General features: G+C 41.2%; 1 protein-coding gene across 3 annotated transcripts in view; it reads right to left on the bottom strand.

Annotated features, from left to right (window-relative positions):
- Positions 1 to 26,563, bottom strand: part of Negr1 (neuronal growth regulator 1) — a 754,675-nt gene that overhangs the window by 45,625 nt on the left and 682,487 nt on the right. For 2 of the 3 annotated variants that reach the window (XM_006501576.3, XM_006501578.3), the window contains one exon: positions 20,200 to 26,563. This exon is cut by the window's right edge. The exons of the other annotated variant lie outside the window; for it this stretch is intronic. The gene's annotated coding sequence lies outside the window, so the exon portion shown is untranslated. Of the gene's footprint in view, positions 1 to 20,199 lie in introns of those variants that run through there. 3 annotated transcript variants of the gene reach the window in all.

The following is a 26,563-nucleotide window of genomic DNA, read 5'->3' as shown; positions in this document are numbered from 1 at the left end:
GTGTGAGAGATGGTTTATTTCACTATTTATGGAAGCACACTAAAAAAATACATAGTCAATGATACCCTATAAGTTAATATGTGAAAGGAAAGTAATATGGATTGCCCTATGTGTTTTCATAAGTGAGGCATTTGGGACACAGACAGAGGATGTCACAGACAAACCTAGTAAGGATACACAGAGGGGTCCCAAACCAGCCATGGTGTGAGGAGACCTGCCTGTACCTGCCAGTTAAGGAGCAAAGTGCTAAGTGGCAAAACTGAAAATTGGGCACAAGATAAGATCTGGGCACTCTGAGGCCCATCATCCATCATTGCAAACTTTGTGTGACAGAGATGCCTCAGGAGCAACCACTAGACAAACCCCCTGTTTCTTGGCACCATGCTTTAGAAAGCAAGTGGTTTTATTTATTTATTTTTTTAATTTTTTATTAGGTATTTTCTTCATTACCATTTCCAATGTAAAAAAATCCCAAAAGTCCCCCATACCCTCCCCCCAACTCCTCTACGCCCCCCGCCCCCACTCCCACTTCTTGGCCCTGGTGTTCTCCTGTACTGAGGCATATAAAGTTTGCAAGACCAATGGGCCTCTCTTTCCAATGATGGCCGACTAGGCCATCTTCTGATACATATGCAGCTAGAGACACGAGCTCTGGGAGGGCGGGTACTGGTTAGTTCATATTGTTGTTCCACCTATAGGGTTGCAGACCCCTTTAGCTCCTTGGGTACTTTCTCTAGGTCTTCCATTGGGGGACCTGTGATCCATCCAATAGCTGACTGTGAGCATCCACTTCTGTGTTTGCTAGGCCCCGGCATAGCCTCACAAGAGACAGCTACACCTGGGTCCTTTCAGCAAAATTTTGCTAGTGTATGCAATGGTATCAGCGTTTGGAGGCTGATTTTGGGATGGATCCCCCAGTATGGCAGTCTCTAGATGGTCCATCCTTTCATCTCAGCTCCAAACTTTGTCTCTGTAACTCCTTCCATGGGTGTTTTGTTCCCAATTCCAAGAAGGGGCAAAGTGTCCACACTTTGGTCTTCATTCTTCTTGAGTTTCATGTGTTTTGCAAAATTTAACAAGTAAACTAACTACTTTAATTGGGTAGAATTCTTCTCATTTGCGTTTTGACAAATAGTGGATATTTAGAGGCTGCAGTTTTTCAAAAACCCTGGAAAGGATGGCTAACCCATTGGCTGAACCATGAATCTCAACCAAAAATCAAACAGTTCGTGGGTTTTGACCATTTATAAAATATTTTCCTGTTTGAAACAAATTGCTTGTCAACATCATTACAGTATGGCCCAGGGGATCTCCACTGTGTTCTCAGGCTATTTATAGCATATTTGAGTTGTGGTCACCATTGCTGACATTGTAAATCAAGCTCATTGGCTTTTTACTTGTTAAATGGAGTTCCATTGCATACTGTGATACATTGTTACAGTATTCTATTAAACTATGCATCTTTCAGCATGCTTAGTCATCATGCTTTTTAACATATCTGAGGATTAAAAACTCAAGGTTGTTTTTAAAAACCAAAATAGGCCATGAAATAATATCAAATAATTATAATCTTAACAACTCTGAGTGACCTGGTAACTTTGTTGTCTTTTTTATATAATAGGAGAGGAGAGGTTGAATATATTTTAGTTGTGTCTTATTATGTGTCTTAAAATTTTATTTATATCATACTTATTATTTTCACCCCATGTCAGTGTGCGTACATGCTAGTGGGTTTGTGCAGTGTATATAGCATTGATACCAAAACCAAATAAGGATTATTCATGTCAGAGTCAGCCCTGACATGGAGAAGAAGCATTGAGAAGAAAGCCAGGATGAAAAGCATCCCCAGGAGAGGGTGTGCATGTGCAGTTCAGTCTGCAGGGGGCGCTGTGCTGTGTGTGCCTCCTCTGTTGCAATAAACACTGAAGCCGAAGGACACCAGCTAAGTCAGAGCCATAAAACAGAGCCACAGCCTGTGGCACGTGAGAGTTCTCTAATTTATATTTTTTATGAAACTACCCTCACATTATGTGGTTGCCAGCATAAATAATAAAGCATGTTACTTAAGCAATTTTACATTTACTGTATTGGTGAGTAAATGCAATGGCCACCCTTATTCTCAAACAATAAAACCTACCCGGCCTTCTCATGAAAGATGATTGCATATGCAGTAAAAACCATAACTCATCAAAAGTTTAGCTATTTTCTCTTAAGATGGAAGAACGTTTTGCCTGAACACTGAACGTGACATTAAATATTCATGAAGCTGAATAGAGTTTAAAGACTCACTGGAACTCTTAAATTCTTTTCAACTAGATTGAAGTTCTTTTGAACCAGGTAAAGGCTGCTGTGAACCTGAAGATGGCTCTAAAGCAGGGGACTGCACAGTGCAACTTTGGCTCTGGCCATCACGATCGATCCTCCCGAAAGGCCCAACGTCCTCTCAAAGTGATTCATGATAACAGCCTCCGTTTGGGTCAAACAGCATTTAACCGCTTGTAAATTTTAATTAAAAGATTTGTCACTTGAACACATAGTTTGTCATTTTGCAACTAAGCGATGTGTCTTTATCAGAAAATGACTCGGGGGAAGGCATTTGTCTAATTTGTCATTCGGACACCCATTAAGATAATTTGGTTACTACACAGGCATAAAGTTAGAATTTGTGAAACAGAGCCCACCACTGTTCGTAAGCAGAACCACAGTGGAAACTACTTAAAAAACACAATTTGTGCTCTAATTAAATTCTAATAAGCACCTCACTTCTGGTTATTTTTCATTAACAGATGTTTAACTTTCTGAGAGAGAAAAATCCTTCAGTTGGATTCAGTATCTGAAGGGGAACAGGTGGCTGAGCAAGTAGCAAAAAGTGGAATTAGAATTATCTAGAGAGAAGAAACAAGCCCTCATCAGAAACTCCAAGCTCACTGCAAAACGCAGGGGAAAATTAACAGCCTGGGACATGATCAGAAGTGATCAGGCATCTCAGAAGGGACAACTGAGGGACCAGTTGAGAAAGAGATGGAGATTGGACATCTTCTAAATTAGTATATATGAGATAAAAATGAAGACCTTAAAATGCTTTAATTTCAGTGTTCAAACACTTTAGATATGTTATGCTAGTTGGGTTAATTCAACCAGCAATTACTGTATATACAGGCAGATGTTTTCCTCTTCTTAAAAATTAGATATTAAGTATATATTTTCATGGAACCCTTCAAATGAAATTTGCTTTTGTTGCGTGGTTAGCCCCTGTTCCCACCCTGCCTGTGTTCTCTCCCATCAGCCTCCAGTCCACCCTGAAGCCAGGTCCTCTGTTTTCTTGTCCTTCTGACTGCACAGCCCACACCCACTCAGCACACTCAGCTTCTCCACTGAGACTCTGATGATAAAATTGGCCAAAATTTAAAAGAGTATATTCATAAGTTCATTTTGAAAGCAGTATTTTCATCTCCATTCCTGTCAGAACATCCTGAAGTGTTTGCAAACTTGGATGAAATAAGAGGGGTGATTGGCCCAGATGAGAAGCAATGGGTAGACCTGAGTTCAATCCCACATGATGAAATTTGGGATGGAATGGGAGAACAGATTCCTGAAAGTTGTCCTCTCGGCTCCATGCTCCCTTTGTGGCAATTATCCATGGAATGAATGACTTGTGTGTGTGCGCACATGTGCTTATTAAAACAAATAAAATAAAAACTCAGAGCAGCATGCAAATGCTTGTGAAAGTCTGACAGTAAGAGAGATGATTGCTCCCTGAATAGATACACAGTATTAAATACATTAAGCTTTGTTAAGCAGCCTTTAGTTAAGTCTGATGCTAAAGTGCAGGAGAATATAATTAATGAACAGGAATATCAAATACATATCTTCTAAGTCAGCAGAGGAATAGTTTAAAAAAGAAACATTAGAAATTCAACAGAAGCCTTCTGGTCGGTGGCAGCTCTGGGCTACCTTGGGTGTGAACTTGGCAGACAGTCCCAAGGTCCCCAGAGGACTCTCCATGCTGCAGGCACTCTAGAATGCCCAAGATCTTAGGATCACTGATGAGTGGAACACAACATCTGTTCTAAACCAATCGTGAGGAGCCTGTGACAGCAGAAGCAAGGATACAGGAGCCCTGCCTGACCAGTTCCTTCTGATCGGTGCTAGTATACCTTGGTTTTGAACACACCAGAGAGTCCCATGGTCCTGAGAGAAGACACCACTTCCAGGCACTGTAACACACCCAGCATCGTAGGAATTCAGGATACCAGGATACTAGGAGCTTGGTCACGTCAGGATCTCAGGGTCTCAGAGGAAGCTTGATTGCCAAGAACTCTGACACACCCAGAATCTCAGGTTCAGAGAGAAAGCTGGACTCTGAGGAGTCCTGAATCAACTGGGATTATAGGAAGAATAGGCTCCAATCAGATATATTGAGGGCAGCAAGCACTTGAGATAATCAGATGGCAGGAGACAAGCGTAAGAACAGAAGCAACAGAAACCAAGGTTAGTTGGCATCATCAGAACCAAACTCTTCCACCATAGTAAGTCCTGGATATACCATCACACCAGAAAAGCAAGATATGGATCTAAAGTCACTTCTCATGATGATGATGGAGGACTTTAAGAAGGAAATAAATAACTCCCTTAAAGAAATACAGGAGAACACAGGAAAACAGCTAGAACCCTTAAAGAGGAAACACAACAATCCCTTAAAGAGTTACAGGAAAACACTACCAAACAGGTGAAAGAATTGAAGAAAACCATCAAGGACCTAAAAATGGAAGTAGAAACAATAAAGAAATCACAAAGGGAAACAACTCTAGGGATAGAAATCCTAGGAAAGAAATCAGGAACCATAGATGTGAGCATTAGCAACAGAATACAAGAGATGGAAGAGAGAATCTCAGGTGCAGAAGATTCCATAGAAAACATGGACACAACAATCAAAGAATACGCAAAATCCAAAAAGATCCTAACTCAAAACATACAGGAAATCCAGGACACAATGAGAAGACCAAACCTAAGAATAATAGGTATAGATGAGAATGAAGATTTTCAACTTAAAGGGCCAGTAAATATCTTCAACAAAATTATAGAAGAAAACTTCCCTAACCTAAAGAGAGAGATGCCCATGAACATGCAAGAAGCCTACAGAACTCCAAATAGACTGGACCAGAAATGAAATTCCTCCCAACACATAATAATCAGAACAACAAATGCACTAAAGAAAGATAGAATATTAAAAGCAGTAAGGGAAAAAGGTCAAGTAACATATAAAGGCAGACCTATTAGAATTATACCAGACTTCTCACCAGAGACTATGAAAGCCAAAATATCCTGGACAGATGTTATACAGACCCTAAGAGAACACAAATGCCAACCCAGGCAACCATACCCAGCAAAACTCTCAATTACCATAGATGGAGAAACCAAAGTATTCCATGACAAAACCAAATTCACAGAATATCTTTCCACGAATCCAGCCCTTCAAAGGTTAATAAGGGGAAAACTCCACCACAAGGAGGAAAATTATGCCCTAGGAAAAGAAAGTAATCCTTCACAAACCTAAAAGAAGACAGCCACAAGAACAGAATCCTAACTCTAACAACAAAACTAACAGGAAGTAACAATTACTTTTCCTTAATATCTTTTAATATCAATGGACACAGTTCCCCAATAAAAAGACATAGACTAACAGACTGGCTACATAAACAGGACCTAACATTTTGCTGCATACAGGAAACCAACCTCAGGGACAAAGACAGACACTACCTCAGCGTTAAAAGCTGGAAAACAATTTTTCCAAGCAAATGGTCCAAAGAACCAATCTGGAGTAGCCATTCTAATATCAAATAAAATCGACTTCCAACCCAAAGTTTTCAAAAAAACCAAGGAGGGGCACTTCATACTCATCAAAGGTAAAATCTTCCAAGAGGAACTCTCAATTCTGAATATTTATGCTCCAAATGCAAGGGCATCTCCATTATTAGAGAAACTTTAGTAAAACTCAAAGCACACATTGTACCTCACACAATAATTGTGGGAGACTTCAACACCCCACTTTCATGAATGGACAGATTCTGGAAACAGAAACTAAACAGAGACACATGGACACCAAAAGAAGATATAAAACAAATGGGTTTAACAGATATCTACAGAACATTTTATCCTAAAACAAAAGAATATACCTTCTTCTCAGCACCTCATGGTACCTTCTCCAAAATTGATCATGTAATTGGCCACAAAACAGGCCTCAACAGATACAAAAATATTGAAATTATCCCATGCATTCTATCAGATCACCATGGACTGAGGCTGATCTTCAATAACAACATAAATAATAGAAAGCCAATGTTGATGTGGAAGCTGAACAACACTCTACTCAATGATACCTTGATCAAGGAAGAAATAAAGAAAGAAATTAAAGACTTTTTAGAGTTTAATGAAAATGAAGCCACAACATACCCAAACTTATGGGACACGATGAAAGTAGACCTCAGAGGAAAATTTAACTCTGAGTGCCACAAAAAATAAACTAGAGAGAGCACACACTAGCAGCTTGACAGCACACCTAAAAGCTCTAGGACAAAAGGAAGTAGATGGCAGGAAATAATAAAACTCAGTGCTGAAATCAACGAAGTAGAAACAAAAAGAACTATACAAAGAATCAACTAAACCAGGAGCTGGTATTTTGAGAAAATAAACAATATAGATAAACCCTTAGCCAGAATAACTAGAGGGCACAGGGAAAGTGTTCTAATTAACAAAATTAGAAATGAAAAGGGAGACATAACAACAGAACCTGAGGAAATCCAAAACATCATCAGATTCTACTACAAAAGGCTATACTCAACAAAACTTGAGAACCTGGACGAAATGGACAATTTTCTAGACAGATACCAGGTACCAAAGTTAAATCAGGATCAGATTAATGATCTAAACAGCCCCATAGTCCCTAAGGAAATAGAAGCAGTCATCAATAGTCTCCCAACCAAAAAAAGCCCAGGACCAGATGGGTTTAATGCAGAATTTTATCAGACCTTCCAAGAAGACCTAATTCCAATTCTCCTCAAACTATTTCACAAAATAGAAACAGAAGGTACTGTACCCAGTTCTTTCTATGAAGCCACAATTACTCTGATACCTAAACCACATAAAGACCCAACAAAGAAAGAGAACCTCAGACAAATTTCCCTTATGAATATCGATGCAAAAATACTTAATAAAATTCTCACTAACCGAATCCAAGAACTCATCAAAATGATCATACATCATGACCAAGTAGGCTTCATCCCAGAGATGCAGGGATAGTTTAATATACAGAAATCCATCAACGTAATCCACTATATAAACAAACTCAAAGAAAAACCACATGATCATCTCCTTAGATGCTGAGAAAGCATTTGACAAAATCCAACACCTATCCATGGTCAAAGTCTTGGAAAGATCAGGAATTCAAGGCCCATACCTAAACATAATAAAAGCAATATAAATCAAACCAGTAGCCAACATCAAACTAAATGGAGAGAAACTTGAGGCAATCCCATTAAAATCAGGGACTAGATAAGGCTGCCCACTTTCTCCCTACCTATTCAATATACTACTTGAAGTTCTAGCCAGAGCAATTAGAGAACAAAAGAAGATCAAGGGGATACAAATCGAAAAGGAAGATGTCAAAATATAACTATTTGCCAATGATATGATAGTATATATAAGTGACCCTAAAAATTCCACCAGAGAACTCCTAAACCTGATAAACAGCTTCAGTGCAGTAGCTGGATATAAAATTAACTCAAACAAATCAGTGGCTTTTCTCTACACAAAGGATAATCAGGCTAAGAGAGAAATTAGGGAAACAACACCCCTCTCAATAGTCACAAATAATATAAAATAACTTGGTGTGACTCTAACACCAAGGAAGTGAAAGATCAGTTTGATAAGAACTTCAAGTCTCTGAAGAAAGAAATTGAAGAAGATCTCAGAAGATGGAAAAATCTCCCATGCTCATGGATTGGCAGGATCAATATAATAAAAATGGATATCTTGCCAAAAGCAATCTACAGATTCAATGCAATCCACATCAAAACTCCAACTCAATTCTTCACCAAGTTAGAAAGGGCAATTTGCAAATTCATCTGGAAAACAAAAAGTCTAGGATAGCACAAACTATTCTCAACAATAAAAGAATCTCTGGCAGAATCACCACCTGACCTCAAGCTGTACTACAGAGCAATTGTGATAAAAACTGCATGGAACTGGTACATCAACAGACAGGTAGATCAGTGGAATAGAATTGAAGACCCAGAAATGTACCCACACACCTATGGTCACTTGATCTTTGACAAGGGAGCTAAAATCATCCAGTGGAAAAAAAAGACAGCATTTTCAACAAATGGTGCTGGCACAACCCTGGTTATCATGTAGAAGAATGAGAATTGATCCACCCTTATCTCATTGTACAAAGCTCAATCTGAACAGAATAGCAATGGCTTGTGATGTGACATCAAGAATTGACAAATGGGACCTCATAAAATTGTAAAGCTTCTGTAAGGCAAAAGACATCGTCAATAAGACATAAAGACCAACAACAGATTGGGAAAGGATCTTTACCAATCCTAAATCTGATAGGTGACTAATATGCAGTATATACAAAGAACTCAGGAAGGTGGACTCCAGAAAATCAAGTAATACCATTAAAAAATGGTACAGAGCTAAACAAAGAATTCTCAACTGAGGAATACCAAATGGCTGAAAAGCACATGAAAAAGTGTTCAACATCCTTAATCATCAGGGAAATGCAAATCAAAACAACCCTGAGATTCCACCTCACACCAGTCAGAAAGGCTAAGATAAAAAAATTCAGGTGACAGCAGATGCTGGCAAAGAATGTGGAGAAAAAGGAACACTCCTTCATTGCTGGTGGGATTGCAAGCTTGTACAACCAGTCTGGAAATCAGCCTGGTGGTTCCTCGGAAAATTGGACATAGTACTACAGGAAGATCCAGGAATACCTCTCCTGGGCATATACCCAGAAGATGTTCCAACTTGTAATAAGGACACATGCTCCACTATGTTCATAGCAGCCTTATTTATAATAGCCAGAAACTGGAAAGAACCCAGATGTCCCTCAACAGAGGAATGGATACAGAAAATGTGATACATTTACACAATGGAGTACAACTCAGCTATTAAAAACAATGAATTTATGAAATTCTTAGGCAAATGGATCTATCTGAAGGATATCATCCTGAGTGAGGTAACCCAATCACAAAAGAAGTCACTTGATATGCACTCACTCATAAGTGGATATTAGCCCAGAAACTTAGACTACCCAAGATACAATTTGCAAAACACATGAAACCTAAGAAGAAGGAAGATCAAAGTGGGGATATTTCGTTCCTTCTTAGAATGGCGAACAAAATACCCATGGAAAGAGTTACAGAGACAAAGTTCAGAGCTGAGATGGAAGGAAGGACCATACAGAGACTGCCCCACCCGGGGATCCATCCCATAAACAACCACCAAACCCAGACACTATTGCATATGCCAGCAAGATTTTGCTGACAGGACCCTGATATAGCTGTCTCTTGTGTGGCCATGCCAGTGCCTGGCAAATACAGAAGTGGATGCTCATAGTCATCTATTGGATGGAACACAGGGCCCCCAATGAAGGAGCTAGCAAAAGTACCAAAGGAGCTACAGGGTTCTGCAACCCAATAGGAGGAACAACAATATGAACTAACCAGTACCCCCCAGAACTTGTGTCTCTAGCTATATATGTGCAGAGGATGGCCTAGTCGGACATCATTGGGAAGAGAGACCCTTGGTCTTGTGAAAATTATATGCCCAAGTACAGGGGAATGCTAGGGCCAGAAAGTGGGAGTGGGTGATTTAGGGAGCAGGGGGTGGGGGAAGGGTATAGGGGACTTTGGGGATAGCATTTGAAATGTAAATGAAGAAAATATCTAATAAAAAAAGAAATTCAACAGAGGTCAGGTAAAGAGAAAGAAGAACAATTCATAAAGATTTCAAACACAGTATCTTCAGTTACATATCTTCAGTTGAAGAAACACTGTGGAGAAGATCCTCCTAAATTCAGTGTAGAAGTAGCATAAAGAGAAGCAGAGTGGAGACATTGATCCTCCAGGGGGAGAGAGATTGGAAGCAAACACAGTCTGCAGCAATCGTCAGTAGCTACTCCGGTGTAAACCTGGATTTATCACTTATCCTTGCATCTCTCTAGGTGATAAAATAACATGATTTTTTAAAGAAAAAAATATGCATTTCCCACTTTCTATAGATAATATTAACTATTTAGAAAAGTGATTTAAACTGTCTAGGTGATAAGATTCCCTAAAACAAGATAAAAACAAACAATGCCAAAAGAAAATTTGAAAAATAATCCAAGTTTGAGTCTTTTAACAAATCTTCTCCAGGCAAAAAGGAAATAGGAAGAGTTAGCAACATGAACCTGAGACCTTCAAGACAAGTGTTAAATATACCCGATTTTGAAGAATACAGCCTTAAATAATTTATCTCAGTGTCTTAGTTGTGGTTTTATTGCTTTGAAAAGTCACCATTATCACAGCAACTTCTTATAAAGGGAAACATTTAACTGGGGGCCATCTTATAGTTCAGAGTTTTTGTCCATTATCTATGATCATGGAGGGAGCATGGTGACATGCAGGCCAACGTGGTGCTGGAGAGGTAGCTGAGACTCCTGCATCCAGATTAGCAGGCAGTAGAAAGGGCCAGTGAGACACTGAGCCTGGCTTGAGCTATTCTGAAACCTCAAAGCCCACCCCCAGTGACACAGTTCCTCCAATAAGTCCCCATTGTCTCACACAAGGCCACAGGTCCTAATTTTTTCAAATATGGGTCATTTCCTACGATTATATGAGGGCCATTTTTGTTCAAATTACCACACTTGGTCAGATAATAATTGTTGTTGATATTTATCCAAGTAAACAATTATGTAAAGTCATGGAAGTCAAACAACAGCAAGTTCAGAGTATATTAGTATATCTGAATACCCACTCATTTATGAGCACAAACTGTACATGAGTGTGAATATTTATGTTTATGTGGTAAAGGTCATGGTATTAGAAATGGGAAGATTAGCCGGGTGGTGGTGGCACACGCCTTTAATCCCAGCACTTGGGAGGCAGAGGCAGGCGGATTTCTGAATTCCAGGCCAGCCTGGTAGCAAAGTGAGTTTCAGGACAGCCAGGGCTACACAGAGAAATCCTGTCTTGAAAAAAACAAAAAACAAAAAACAAAAAACAAACAAAAATAAAAAATAAAAAATAAAAAATAAAAAATAAAAAATAAAAAGAAGAAGGGAAGATCAAGAAAGGTATAATTGTTTGAATCACAACCGGCCCTATAAACTCATGTTTGTACTATTGGTCCCCAGTTGGTGAAACTGTTTGGAAAGGATAGGAAGTGGGGGTGTATCACTGGGGACAGGCTTTGATACTTCAAAGACCATAGCATTCCCAGTTAGTGTTTTCTCTCTCTCTTCTCTCTCTCCCCTTTCTCCTCTTCTTCAGTTCCTCCCCTAACTCTCTATTTCATGGTTGTTTCCTCATCAAAACTCTCAGCTACTGCTCTAGCACCATGCAAGCCTACCTAGCACCACACACCCCTCCATGTTGGCCATGAACTAACCCTCTGAAACTGTAAGAAGGCCCAATTGACTACTTTCTTTAATAAGTTGCCCTAGTCATTGTGTCTCCTCACAGCAATGCAATGGTAAGAAAGACAAAAGCTGGTACTTGGAGTGACTATTACTGTGTCAGGCCTGAGTGTACTGCTTGTTGATGGGATGTGGACTTGGTAACTTCAGACTAGGAAAGTGGTTAATGCTGTCCACAATGCCGACTATTTTGCCCAGCTAGGGTAATAATAATGACTGAGGTTGAGATAATTCTTGTAGTATTTTAGTAAATAATGTGGCTGCTTTCTCCCTTGTCATAAAATTGTGCCTTAGGCTAAATTGAAAAGTTTTGTATTGATGTCATTGACAGAGGACATTTCAAGACAGCCTAGTACTGAAGTGTCATATGGTTATCAGTGATCACTCTTATACAGATCTATAATGAACAGGAGCAAGCAAAATGAAATACAAAATGCACAGTTTGAGGAGAAAAAAAAAAAAAAAGAAAGAGTACCAGGGAATGTAATGTTGGGATCAAGTTTTGTGCTTAAAGATATATGCAGTTAAAAATACCTGATGTGGAATGAAATAAAGAGAATGGTAACCTCGGGACAAAGCCCCATCCAGCTCATCCCAAAACCCACGAAAGGACAGGCATGAGGGATTTCCTAGGCCTAAATAGTAAAGCACACTTATGCAAACGTCATTCAAGGAGTGGGGGGGGACCAGGTTCCAGCTCAGCAGGGAAAAGAAACTGGCAGCTCCTGTTAAGTATTTCTGGCTTCATCAAGAACTATACTGGGGAGGGATTGTGACTAAAGAGCCACCAAGACCACGCATGTGATAGGGGAATCTCTGCATGAAGCTCTGAAGGTGAAGCCTAGATTGTGTTGGAGATCCCAACTTGTTGGTCATGCCAGAGCCAGAATACCCGGCATGGAACCAGCCCAAGAGAGTAAAGTACATTACATTTAGCAAAGCTTGTAAGAGTGAGAGAGATGAAGAGTGCTTTGACATTAGACATGAAGATGTAGAGTTTGAAGTTTGCCCAGATGGATTTCAGTCTTGCTTTGGCTCAGTATTTCCTATGTTCCCTTCCCTTCTTCTCCTTCCTTTTAAAATGACAATGTATATTCTGTGTCATTGTATGTTGGAAGTAAGTGATCTAGTTTTTTGATTTTATAGGGGATTAATGTTAAGATATCCCTTTAGTCTCAGAAGACACCTTGCACTTTGGACTTTTAGATGGCTTGGAGACTAAATGACTATGGTGAGTTTTGAAGTTGGACTGAACTCATTTTGCATTGTGATATGGCTAAAAGCCTATGAGGTCCTAGGAGTAGAATGTGGTGGTTTGAATGAGAATGGCCTCCATAAGTTAATATATTTGAATGCTTAGTCACAAGGGAGTGAAACTAGGAACTATTAGGAGGCATGGTCTTTCTGGAGGAGTTATATCACTGGGGATCAAGGGTGGCGTGGGCTTTGAGGCTTCAAAAGTCCCACACTAGGTCCAGTCTCTCTCTGTGTGTCTGCAAGTTTCAGACTAGATCTAAGCTCTCAACTTCTGTTCCAGAACCATGCCTACCTGCTACCATGATTACCGTAGACTAATTCTTTGAAACTGTAAGCAAGCCCCTAATTAAATGCTTCCTTTTATAAGATACCTTTGTTATGGTGTCTCTTCACAGCAAGAGAATAGTTACTAAGACAAAAAGGGAGGGGAGACAACAGTTAAAAAAAATAACCTTTTACAAATTCCTTCTTGTATAACCTGGTCTACCTTGAAAACAGTTATTACAGTTGGTGCTGGTTTTTATTTGAGTGGTAGGAAGAGAAGTGAAGAGTGTCCTGAAGTCTTTACAGTAGGAGCATCCCCTCTTCCACACATCTGTCTCTTCTACTCTCAGATATCAGTTTTGATGCTAGAAATTAAAATTCAAGAAAAAAGATAAAGCTACTGTTATACAAAGAGATACCAGAGATGTTGGGCTGGGCCAGCCAATGTCTTTAGCCATGTGTGGTCCTCCAGCTCAAAAATATGGCAATTGCATCATTTTGGGAGATACAATTTGGGTTACAATGTATCTTCATGGACCCCTGAAGGCTGGAAATAGGTCAACCACACTGACAGGCATAAAACTACTTGATGGAGTAAGGAGTCATCAAGGTCTAGTGAGCTTCCAGGGTTGGCGCAACTCCAGGTGGGCTAGGAAGGTGACATTGGGCACAGTTCCAGGTGGAGAAAACAACAGGAGACAAACTCATGGTGTTTCCCTGGATGTAGCCTGCTGCCCTTCCCTAGATGGACTTTATAGGTTAAATTGTGTTTTTCAATTCATATGTCTGTGAGAGGGTATGTGCTGGTGCAGGAAGAAGCCAGAAGAGGGTATCAAATCCCCCACAACTGGAATTATAGGGGATTGAGCTGTCCAAAGTGGGTTCTGGGAACACAATCTCAGTTCTCTGTAAGATCAGTCAGTACTTTCTACTGTAGAGCCATCTCTGCAGCCCTGTATGTCCATTAGCTGTAATAAGTTGTATCTACTGACACAGATTCTAGTCCCATGAAGGCATTTAGTGAGTTGCCAAAACTAAGGGTTCATTAGAGACCCTCAAATGTTGTTCAGCCAAAAAATTCATAGTTTCTGCTCATGTCTGGAACAAGAAGTATTCATCTCACTGGGCTTTTCTGTAAGTGGTGAGAGTTTCTTTGTACTAACTTGAGATGTATCCATTTTAATTTTAGCCAAGCTTTTGGTGAACAGTTCATATACTAAAAATAATAAAAATAAAAATAAAAATAAATGCTTGACCTATTCAGCTTAGGAAATATTAACTCAGGTAGTCCTGTTCAGTGGTGCTTTTTTGTCTGTAACTGGAAGACATTACAAAGACTCTCTTTTGTGTGTTTCTGCAGTAAATTTTGTTGATATTCACTGGAAATCCTATCTTTAGGGCAGAGAAGTTGGCAGGTACTTCTGTTCATCAGGGTCCTTGACAACTGGGTATGAAAAGCTATTTTTCGCCTTTCACAGGGGCTGGTGACACTGCCTTAATTGTCTCCCTGGAGACTGCAGAGGCTGAAGGCAGGTTAGCTACTGCCTCCTCCAGAGTCATGCTCCTGCCCCTCCTCCGCTGTCATAGCCTGCAGCTAACACCCTTCCTGCACTGGGCAGCGCTCCCTCCCACCTCTTACTCAGTCCTGTGTATAGAATCAAGGTGTCTGGTCACTTCAGTGTAATTGTTGCAGTTGGTGTTAATAAGCCTCCAGAGAAAACAGGGCTAGCAGGAGGCTGAGCCCTCAACAGACTTCCAGAGGTCTCTGCTAGTCCTTTTGTTCCCCTGTGGGTGACTGGAGCCTTTGTTTCCTGTATATATTTTGACACTTGTCGTAGACATCTTAGAGAAAGACTTGGGAGCCATTCCTGTGGTCAGATAATGATTATATTTATAGACTGTTCCCTTTGGAATCCACATAGGTAAAGATCAACACCTGTAGGGAGCCCAAGGGTGTGAGAAATGAAACCCAGGGCACTGTCAAGAGCCTCAGTGCTGAATAGCAGCCTTCACAGGGTCCCACAAGACAAATACATGCTTTCTCCCTCTGTGCTGTTTTGCTTTGTTCTAGAAACCAACAGTCACTCTATTGATCCCCTTTGCTATAAAAAGACACAATTACTGCAGCCAGGATGTGAGTGTGCACCCTTATATGTGTATCTTCAAGCTACTGCAGCTGACCATCCACAGACTGGCGAGCCCATGCATGTTGTCTCCTGAAAGACATCTTTCCAGAACCCCAGTGCAAGGCAAAGCCCCGAAATTGTAGTATGATGCTTAGGACACGTCATGATCTGGCCCACGAGGTCCTTTTTCAGCCTGGAGAAAAATAATGCACATCTGTGGAGCATGTGCAGAGATACTGACTCACTACCATCTACAGCATCCATGGATGCACTGATCTCCACTGTTGCTAGGGACACGTTTAGTTAGCCTGGCCTCGCAGACAAGATCTTTGTGGCTATCTCAATCCTGAGCTCCTTTGACCAGGGTTTTTCACTTATGAGGAAACAGTTCTCAAACTGGAAGGATGGGTAGGAAGGACCTGTATCAGTTTGCATCCCTGCAACCCCTTTCTTTCCTCTAGATGTGGTAAGCAGTTAACAAGCAGAAAATCAAAGTGGTCCATGACACTTTACCAACAATGGCTGGACATAAACCAGAAGTACTCCCATCCAGGAGGACCAATCTGGAGAACAAAGCTATTATCAAAGTGGATCTCATTCTCTTGTTTGTCTTCGAGGCAGGCTAAATATTTAATAGGAATCTAGGCATTATTTATTCATTTTTATTGGGTCTTTCTGACACCAAACCCTGCATGCAGATGGGCAATTAAGATAAACACACACCCAAAGAGGGGCTGTTTCCATATCAATCTTGCTGAGGTTGAGTGATGGCTTAAGCAACTCTGTGCAAGCTTTATTTACAGGATTTACATAAACCCTGAACATCCTCCCACTCAGAAGAAAATCAGACTGGTTGGTAGAGAATCTTTTCTGGTGTTTACATGCCTTTAATCTTGCCTCTGGCTTTGCTGTCTACAGTGGGTTTGTGCTTATTAAAGTCTTAGTGCCTTTCTTGGTATAGTGTACACATTTGTAAGTGTACATGGCTCATGTAGATTTAAGTTGGGTATAGAATGTTCCAGAAGGACTCACTTGTAAACACTGACAACCTCTTGAAATGGTCAAAAATGGGTAATTAGAATTGTCTTGAAAATAACAAAATTGACTGGAACACCTTTCAGAAGACTGAGGTAGCACACTGCCACATTCTGACTGACACTGGTTACAGCTAACACCCGCTGCGTGTTTGTGATGCGTCCAGCATTGTTCTTTACTCTCCCTTCCCTTTGATTATTTATTTATGTATTTCTTTTGACTTAGGGTCTCATCATGAGCCCTAGCTGGCTAGAATTCACTATGAAGACCAGACTGACCTCAAACTCCCAAAGATCCAACTGTCTCCTGCTCCCAGTGCTGAATTAAAGGTATACACCCCCATGCCTGGCTGTTTTTAATTTTTGTGTGGTAGGCACTTACATAGCACAGATTATTGTATAACTAGGATAACTCTGAATGTCTGGTCCTCTTGCGTCTACCTTTGGAGTTTTGGGATTATAATCCTGTTTCATCACATCCAGTTATTACATATTTAACAAACTGACACAGTCAGTATCACTTTTTAAAAAAAATATATCTGCAATCTAATAATCGTGGATATTTATGAGCTACAGTATAGTGCATCAGTGCATAGGTCCGTAATGGAATATTAATGAAACCATGACCTTTTTTACACATGCCTTCTCACACCTTCACTGTTTCTTCACAAGCCTCTACTGTCTATTGGCAGTAATTGCTATTGTTGCTGCTGCACAGCAGAAGGCCAGGACCTTCCCATCAAATGCAGCATTGCATCCATTTGCAAAGCTCTTCCCCATCTATGACAACCTTCTGCTTCTACTTCAATGTCACTGAAAACGAAGGAGACCACATTGACTGCTTCAGTGTATGCCTCATGATTCCTTTGTCTGTTTGTCCACCTACAACTGGTTGCTTCTGAGTTTTGGATTCTGGAAATTTAGGTGCATTTACAAGGTTTATAATAAAAACTAAGCAAAGTGGGTAAAAAGATATCTGTCCATTACCCTTATTTGCCCCCCCCGCCCCAATCACCCTCTCCCTTCTCTTCAAAAGTGTCTGCTGCTTCATTTGTATGTAATCTCAATGAAGAGTGAGTGAGGGCCCTAGTTCACATTTGCCACCATTATCAAAATTTCCATTGAGTTTGACACAGGTATGTGAAGGTGCCTGATTGCTGAATGAGTTGTGACCTAGGCAGTAAAACACTCACACTCAGAAGCAGGTAGATCTCTAAGAGCTCCAGGCCAATCAGGACTACATAGAGAATTTCTCAAAAACAAAAAAACCCAAAACAGAAAAGCAAAACAAAACAAACACTTCCCCCACAATGCACTTCCCCCCAAAATCCCCCAAACAAACAAAAACAGGAATTCTGCCAATTGACAATAGTGTGGGTATCTTTGATAGTTGACCACAGAGCCTCTTGGGAATGTGAAAAGTGGGAATGTTATTCCTAGATGCCAGTGAATAAAACCGGAGCTCACAGAGGCCAGATAGCATACTTAAAGGCATATATTAGGATAAGGATGTGGTTGGTATGTCCTTTCACATCTGGCTCCTTCTATCAAAGCCTAATTACATAATTTTATATAATAATAGAATGGGCAATGTTTATTAAAAATAATCTTTCCTGTAATTATTTTGTGTGGTTGTTTCATGCACAAACATGTTATGCCTCATAACTCAACAGGTATGAATTCTACCAAGGAGGTGGATGTAAACTTTAGCTCAGTTGGCTGATTCCTTGACAAGCATTGGCCAAACCCTGGTACAATCTCCAGCCTACACAAGCCAGGCATGGTGATACACCCTGCAATACTCAGAGATGGAGGGAGGTGCATCAGAAATTCAAAGTTACCCTTGGTTGCATAGTGAGTTTGAGGCCAGTCTGGTCTACATTATGCCATGTCTCAAAACAAAATAAAACCTAGGCAAACAGCAGAGCTAGTCCAGATAGGGGTGGGAGGTGGGGAGTGGGGGTACACTTAGAGTGATGATGAAGGCAAGCCTCCCATGTGGTCCTACCCTGCCTTTCATAAGCATAGAGTTGGGGGTTCAGCAACTGCACTTCTGCCTGAAGGAAAGTGTGGTCAGCAATTCGCAGAGACAAACTCTTTACCAATGGACATCATTCCTTCTGCTATAACTGTTATTTATGTGACTGCTGCCCTTCTGCTGTGTCTGTCCACCCACACTGACTATCTGTCTGAAGGAGGTTTCTTTCCTCATATCTTTTTCTTCACAGTAGCACCAGCCTGAATGATTGAGTCAAATGAGGCAGCGCTTTGAGCTGATCAGAGCATTGTTTATGTAACTAGTCCAGGCAGACATTGTTCAGTGTTGAGTAAACATTCTCTAAGCCTTGGACATTTTTTATGTTTGATTTTCTATTTTTAATTTTTATTTTAGTTTTTCATAAAGGGATTTATTTTTTGCTCTTGAAGGGTGTTTCAAGATTGCTTACTATAAATGAAAATCTTTTGATATATATGGTTTTTAAGCCTTAAGTAGAAGGATTGAAGACGAGGTGTTGAAAGAAGTCATGTTTTGGAGGGATGATTTGATGTTATGCCATACCCAGAAGGGTAATGCATGCAAAGCCTTAAAGAAATACACAGGAGTTGTGTGGAGACTTGGCTATGATCTGTAGGCTATAGGCAGGCTACTGAAAAAGGAAAGCCACACAGGAGAGAGTCAGGCATGGTTCATCCTTGAACCTGTGTAGAGGCCATTCTGAGCTTGAGGTAGCAGGCAAAGGAGAGAGAGCAAAGCAACCACAGGATTTGTTGTGACTATTGCAAGGCCTCTGGCCTCTGTTCCGAGTGAAGTGAGCAGTTCTGGAAACATGTGAGGTAGGAGTAGAGTGGCAAATGTCGGGTTGAAAACTAGGTTCAGACTTCAGGTACATCATAGCAGTGGTCTGAGACCCAGTCAAGAAGCATCAGACTGATAGTTCACACAGATAACAGTCCTCCACAGAGGACTGTACTCCACCTCAAAATCATTATGGTTTCTGGGTTCATCTTCAGGATGAATTGTTACCTAGGGTGGAGTTTGACAAGCATTGCTGGGCTAGGAGGGAATGAGTGTTTTCTGAGGGAAAGGGATGGGCTGTGATGACAATGCCACCATCTCTGTTCAGAGGCAATAGCCATTGTCTGTGTTAGGTAGCTAACAATGTCTGCCTCAGAAGGTTAACAGAGATGCTTCATCTTCAACAGTAATTTCTGTAACAACGCTTTCAAATGCCATTTTCATGTAGGGCTTTGTTCGCCAGAATATTTGCTTCTTTGTAGTAAAAGAAAAAAAACAAGAAAATTATAGATTATAATTTAAACTCTCTAGAAACTGTTGACAAGTGTTACAAATCATGAGTTTCCTTCTTTCTTTTCCCTTTTCCCCTCCCCTCCCCTCCCTTCTCCTTCTCCTCCTCCTTCTCCTCCTCTCTTCTCTTCTCTCTTCTCTCTTCTCTTCTCTTCTCTTCTCTTCTCTTCTCTTCTCTTCTCTTCTCTTCTCTTCTCTTCTCTTCTCTTCTCTTCTCTTCTCTTCTCTTCTCTCCCCTTCTCTCCCCCTCCTCCTCCTCTCCCTCTCTTCTCCCTCTCCCTCTCCCTCTCCCTCTCCCTCTCCCTCTCCCTCTCCCTCTCCCTCTCCCTCTCCCTCTCCCTCTCCCTCTCCCTCTCCCTCTCCCTCTCCCTCTCCCTCTCCCTCTCCCTCTCCCTCTCCCTCTCCCTCTCCCTCTCCCTCTCCCTCTCCCTCTCCCTCTCCTCTCCTCTCCTCTCCTCTCCTCTCCTCTCCTCTCCTCTCCTCTCTTCTCTTCTCTTCTCTTCTCTTCTCTTCTCTTCTCTTCTCTTCTCTGAGGTCAACTATTCCTGTACCCTGTAGACGATGACTTTGGACACTGACCCTTGACTGTGAACCCTATACTTTCTATTAGAAAGCATCTACCCTGTCTCTTGTTCCCACAGTGGAGATGGGGGGGGGTGTTGCTAATTTCCATGGTGATTTGAACCTTCTAAAGATTACTTTTGGGGGGGGGGCACATGGATAAAATATGAGCCAAGTATTAACTTCTAGAACAATTTGGATATAATTTGCCCTTCATACAGTATTTTGTTTTTCACACCCTGGTGGCAACCTATTTTATTCATGGCTATTGTCTATAACTCTTAGACATACTAGAATCTCCATAGCTCTGTATAAAAGAGAGTCTTGAAATGCTTTTCTCAAAATAGCGATCATTTGCATTTAGTTGGCAGTGTAAATTTATCTTTCTTTATAATGCTTGCTCCATCTTAAAAAGGCAATATCATAAATGAGATTATCCCTTCAGAAAGCAATCCCAGACTGGAATAAATCAAGATCAGGAAACCTTACAAATGGCCTTTAGTATAATAGATATTACCAGAAAGTGTGTGCAGCTCAAGTGTTCAAGACAAAAATTTATTGCTGGATTCTCAGTGTGGGTTTCCCCTGTAGGAACGTGTTATTTGTTTTTACCCATGGGTATTGATAATCTTCCACAATGTTGCAGCTGAGAGAGAGTTGGCAGGTCTTATAAACCTTAGTCTTCTAGTTCAACTCCCTTCTTGAGAGAAGGAGACATTCAGGGCTACTAATACTGAGAAAAATACAGTTAATGGGAAAAATGAAACTCAGAGTGATTCTTGCTTCCACTGTGACTAGGTCCACATTTTCCTGATATTAAAATATCTTTCACAAACTCAGAAGAGGGGCTGAGTAGAACAGAACAAACCTATTCTGTTTAGACCCAGTGACAAGGCTATAACATTTGGGAATGTGGTTATACTTAGAGTGTACCATGGATGAACTTTGCCCAGTGGTGAGAAGGTGATGGGCAAGTGGTCCAGCACTTGAATTTTCATTTAGTTGGCTGATGATTGGACATGGGAGCAGATGGAATGGAATGGCCTTTGGCTTCATTCTTTGCTATCAAATGTTTGTCTTGTATATATATGTATGTATATGTGTATATATATATGTATGTATATGTGTATATATATGAAGTTTCTTGCTTCAAACCAAATCCGGTGGAAAGTAAAGAAATTCCCAATATGTCCTCAATGAATACACATGTACAGAACTCTGCATCATACACTTTATGTTCCCTACTATGTCATGGTCACAGCAAGTCCCATCTCTCATCCGAAGTCATTTCAGGGCAGCACAGTTTGTGGGTTTGGGCAAATGACAATACATATGATCATATTCATCCTCTGTAAGCTTTTCTCAGCCCCATCCTTTCGTTCTTGTATCTCATTTATCATTTTCAGTTGATTAACAATCTACTGACTTAGCGTGACATAGTTGATCATCTTGTCTCCAACTTGGTGTAAACCTGAACAAAACTACTTCTGACTCTGTATGCAGGATTTAATGTGAGCAGTGTGAAAAGTTCACATTCTTTTGTGAACATTCAGAAGAGAGCAGTTGGTGGATTTTAATCTACTTTTATAAGGAACTGGTGAGCTATCTCCCAGCATGGCCATGCCATTTGCCCCTCTCAGACAACAGTGAGTGTGCCTATTGTCCACTGTCTTGTCTGCACTGGGAATAGCTGGATTTTGAACTGACTGTGACCATGATAACAGGTGCATAAAACATTGTACCGTTACTTTATATTTCTGACAATATATACATTGTGCCATCTTTTCATGCAACTCTCTCTCTCTCTCTCTCTCTCTCTCTCTCTCTCTCTCTCTCTGTGTGTGTGTGTGTGTGTGTGTGTGTGTGTGTGTGTGTGTGTGGTATTAGTCCTTTTTTAAAAAGCAGATTCTTTGAATGGCTAAATTTAAGGTTTATATAGCATTTTTTGGTAAGAATTCCTGTATCTGTTATCTGTATCTGTATATGTTTCTTTTCAAAGTTTATCTACCCTCTATCTATCCACAGTGAAGGAACCTACCTCATCTCTTCTGATGTGGGAAGAACTTGAAGGATTAGGATGTGTAACTTGTCCTAACTGCTTGACCCACAATTGTGATGGAAATCACACTGTCAAAGGAGGAGACAGACATTCGAGTCAAACACACCCTAAGGTGTTATGGGAGTTACTAGCCCCTGGCAGATCAGTTGGTTCCACAGTTAAAATGCTGCTTTGTTATTAAGACAGTGTCTTGCTGTGTGTCCAAGACTGGCCTCCATCTTGTGGTCCCCCTACCTCAGACTCTGGAACACTGGGATCATTCTGACAATCTATCATAAGAACAAGACTTGATTCACCTGGGACAGTGTCTAAGGCCTGTTGAGACACAAAGAGACATTTCAGCATTTGTTTTGTGTCCTAAATGCTAACTATAAAATCAAATGTACTAACTCCTATATTTTCTGAAACCCCCAGAAACAACCACAAGCTAACACAGGGGATTAACAATATAATAATACTTCCAATACTAACAGTGGATTTTAAATTATTGCATCCAAAACTATACACTCCCTAAAATCTTTAGTCACCTTTAACCCTACTGTGCTGTGAGACACAGTGATGTGCAGAAATTGGCCAGAAGAGCAACTTTACTGGCTAGTTTTGTGTCAACTTGACACAGCTGGAGTTATCACAGAGAAAGGAGCTTCAGTTGAAGAAATGCCTCCATGAGATCCAACTGTAAGGCATTTTCTCAATTAGTGATCAAGGGGGAAAGGCCCCTTGTGGGTGGGACCATCTCTGGTCTGGGAGTCTTGGGTTCTATAAGAGAGCAGGCTGAGCAAGCCAGGGGAAGCAAGCCAGTGAAGAACATCCCTCCATGGCCTCTGCATCAGCTCCTGCTTTCTGACCGGCTTGAGTTCCAGTCCTGACTTCCTTTGGTGATGAACAGCAGTATGGAAGTGTAAGCTGAATAAACCCTTTCTTCCCCAATTTGCTTCTTGGTCATGATGTTTGTGCAGGAATAGAAACCCTGACTAAGACAGCGACTAAGCTTACCTGAGTGTCTCAAGTAGAAAGGAGGCTTTGCAGAGGTAAGAGCCTTGATTGGCCTCACTCTTCAGAGACAGAAGTGGCCAGAGGAAGAATCTAAGCATTAGAAACTCTTACATTTTTAAAGTTACTGAAAATAAAATATTTTCCCCCAAATATCAAGTTTTTCTAGGAATAAGAACAAATTATAGTTTTGGGAAGAAATAGTAGCAGCCTAGAGAGGAAAATCAGGAATTCTCTATGAAATTGTTCCACAAGCTAACTGTTGGGGCTTGGATCAAGAGCTTCCACAAGACTCATGTGATACAGGCCCAGCTTCCAAGCATAGCTGTGCTTATCTGAGGCTGAGGGGAACTGAGAGAGTCATAGGGATGCTGAAACCATGAGTGGCTGGTCTCTAGGTGGTTTTTAATTGATTTGTTGCTGGGACATAATGGATACATTGGAGTGGGACTTACTTGAGGGGTTCTAGTGTGACGTGGGGGCTGTACTTTGACCTAGCTTCTTCCCTCTTGTGTTGCTTCTGGACTGCCATGTCTGAGCAGGGGCCAGTGTACCCTCCTGTGATGCATACTCCCGTTTGCTAGGCCTAAAGCAACAGAGTCAGGTGACTGTGGAGTGGAACCTTTGAAGACAGGAACAAAGGAACTGAACCATCTTCTTTCCAGGTGCTTCTCTGGGGTGTTTGTCACACCATCAGTGTGGTGGCTTGATAGCAGTGGCCCTGTAGACTCATGTGTTTGAATTTTTGACCCTAAGGGAATGGCTCTATTAGGAGGCTTGGCCTTGTTGAAGTAGGTGTGACCATGTTGGAGGGAGTATGGCACTGTGGAGGAGTACTTTGGGATCTCATTTGCTTAAGCTATGCCCAGTGGGACAGTGTCTCCTTGCTGCCTGCAGATCAAGATGTACAACTCTCAGCTCTGTTTCCAGCACCATGCCGGCCTGTATGATAGCATGCTTCTCACCATGGCCATAATGGATTAAACCTCTGAACCTATAAGACAGGCCCAATTAAATGTTGTTCTATACAAGAGTTGTTGTGGTCATGATGTCTCATCACAGCAATAAGACTTTAACTAAGAGAAACAGGAAGCTGAATGACATACCCATTCCTTGTTTGATACCACAAGGCACCAGATAAAAGCTCTTCTCCTTTAGGGCAGAAACAGCTTTGCCCCTTTTCCTTATGATGTCCCTCAGGTAGAGGAGCTCATGTGCTGTTTGCTCACCTGTGCTTTGCTTCCTGCAGCTTCTCTGGTCATTTTGTTTCCAGAGCCTTTTACCCATTGCCATGCTAAACCCTTGAGCAGTTATTTACGCTGTGTCCCTGGCTTTCAGGCATCTGTGTGTTCATGCACTTGGTCCACACTGTCCCCATTTCTGTCACATCAACCAAATTGACTCAAAATGAAAATAATGAAGAGTATTATGGACTTATGAATGGCAAGGTTTGGATCAGAAACTGGAAGTCTGAGTACTTCACTGTGAACTACGCACACAGCACACATTAGGAAATGCGTTGTGGTGAGACTGAGCAAAGGTTTCCTTTTTAAGCGTAAGAAAACTTTCCCCGAGATTCAGGAGATTGTGTTCATTCATGTGCATTCTTCATGAGAAGGTAAGTGTGCGGCGACTGTTTCTCTATTCTTTGCACTAGAAATAAGCATTTTGATAAAATACATTCACATTTAAGGTGCAGCATATACATGCTAGCTTATTTGACATATTATCTAACATTTCTGAAGTTTTTCTAGCTTGGCAGTCACTGGAGAATTTAAAAAAATAGATAGCATTCCCCTACTTTCTTGCAGTCGTGTTTCTGGGCATGGTTGATAGGAGTTCATATACGATTCAAACTCTGGACATAAAAGGCAGGGAGGCAGGCATTGTGTGGTCCTTGTGGTCATGGGATAGTACGGGGTTCATAAGGTGGGTTACCTTTTGCTGTCTTAAGATTCAAATTAAGGCAGATTTTTTTTCTAGAGAAAAGTTTTAATGATGAGATTTCTGAATCCTGGAGCATCCTGTTGTTGGCCAAGGGATGCACTGGTTTGCTTGGTGGGAAGCTGGCACTGTAGAATGGAGTCCTTCCTGGTCCATTGTAGTACCTGCCGCCATCGACCTAGCAGATTGCCAGCCCCAGTCCTCTGTAAATCATCTCTTTCTGCTTGGGAGACCAGAGCAATTTTGTAGTGATTTTGCTCTAATTTGACTTCTTACATGGGCCCAGGGATTCAAATTAAGGTCCTGATACACATAGGGCAAACACTTCTACCCATGGGGCCAGCTCCCCAGCCCCATGATAATGGATTTTAGATCTCAATATCTGGATTGCCTCCCTGTCGGTACTTAATAATTGCGAGCACTGTTTAAAATGTGGCATCTATGGGGCTGCCATGAGGATGGCTCAGCAGAGAAAGGTACTTACAACTGAGGGCACTTCCCAGATTCTTTACACATACCTTTACACATACACCTTTACACATACACCTTTACACATACCTGTGGGGAGCCGCACTCACATTTGCCATTATAAGATGGAGCTGACAGCTGTGTTCTAAGTAGTAAATAATCTGCACATGTGCAGGGGCAGTTTTCCCGCCGTGTGCTCTGCCTTTCTCTTGATAACAACTGGGTCGATGGGCTGCAGCCAATCAGGGAGTGACACGTCCTAGGCAGAGGATAATTCTCCTTAAAAGGGACGGGGTTCTGGCACTCCCTCTCTTCGCCTCTTCGTCTCTTTCTCTTCGTCTCTTTCCCTCTCTCTGCCTCTCTCTCTGCGTCTCTCTGAGTCTCTCTCTCTCTTCCTCTCTGCCTCTCTCTGCCGCGCTCTTCCTCTCTTGCTCCTGAGTAAGCAATAAAGCTTTGCCGCAGAAGATTCTGGCTTGTTGCGTCTTTCCTGGCCGGTTGCGAACGCGCGTAAGACATACCTTTACACATACACCTTTACACATACCTTTACACATACACCTTTACACATATCTTTACACATACCTTTACACATGCCTTTGTCACTCTGTGCATCTCTCAATCTCAACAATCTGAACTATTTCCAGTTTTTATTTTTCTTAAGCAAAAGTATTTTGGCTGAGCCTCACTTGACTTGCTAAGCCACCCAGCATCTGGGCCTGTGCTAACTGAGCTTATAATCTCTTCCTTAAGCACATCTGACCTTGACAGGGGTGGGAATGTCTCCAGACTTCTCCTTTGACATATTTCCTCACATCCCAAGCTGAGTATCTGAGCTGATGTCTCTTCCCACTGTTGTTACCTTTT

Source organism: Mus musculus, chromosome 3 (genome assembly GCF_000001635.26).
Source record: "Mus musculus strain C57BL/6J chromosome 3, GRCm38.p6 C57BL/6J".
NCBI classification, from domain to species: Eukaryota; Metazoa; Chordata; class Mammalia; order Rodentia; family Muridae; genus Mus; species Mus musculus.
This window is presented reverse-complemented; position numbering and strand designations above follow the sequence as displayed.